This window comes from Notothenia coriiceps, unplaced genomic scaffold (assembly GCF_000735185.1).
Source record: "Notothenia coriiceps isolate Sejong01 unplaced genomic scaffold, NC01 NC01_scaffold00003960, whole genome shotgun sequence".
Taxonomy (NCBI): domain Eukaryota; kingdom Metazoa; phylum Chordata; class Actinopteri; order Perciformes; family Nototheniidae; genus Notothenia; species Notothenia coriiceps.
In genome coordinates, this window is record NW_011336661.1 from 61272 (window position 1) to 62059 (window position 788).

Below are 788 nucleotides of genomic sequence, written 5' to 3' on the forward strand. Positions count from 1 at the left end.
ACCGTTCGTAATAATGTATGCTATAACGTAAGTTAGGTAGGGAGGGAGGGAGGGGGAGAGAGAAATGTTCTTTAATGGATGCATTTCAACAAAATCAAACCAAGCCTAGGGTGTGATCTGTGCAGCATTGTCTCAGCTATTCTTTGAAGAGACAACTTGTACTTCCTGATTGTGGCCAGTAGGAGGAGCAGGGCCACAACTGTAACTACGTTAGTCCTCAGGTAAACTTCATTGATAAAACAAACAGCAGGGAAAGTAACCTTGTCCGCCTCGCCACCTTGTCCTCATTCACAATCGACTGCCTGGAGGCTTTACATAAAATGACTACTCCCAGCTGGTATTTCTGAACTCTATCAAATATCAGTCACTGCAGCTTTGCGTTGCAAAATCTACTGATTGTTTTTTCAAAAAGGTGGCAACACAGATTTTAACATTTGCCACGCCTATCCCATTGATAGGTTGATTTTTCTATGATGTCAATTTAGAGGGATGTTTATTAGGCATAATAAAAGCCAGCGGTATGATTGAGTCAGTAATCCAAAAGCTTTGATATACATCAGTCAGATACGCTTTCATTTTGAAATGCACATGGCTAGTCTGTTTTACTATTTGCATCTAAACTCTAGAAAAGATTTGCACTTAAAGATGAGAAATGTAGCACTTTTTAGTAAACAATGGGGCATTTTTCTTTTCTCTTTTCTTTATAGAAGATTTGTTCTATTTAAAAAAGGTCAGTTGAGGTGATATAAATATGCTAAATGCTTTAGAAGCATGCCAACAACAACAAC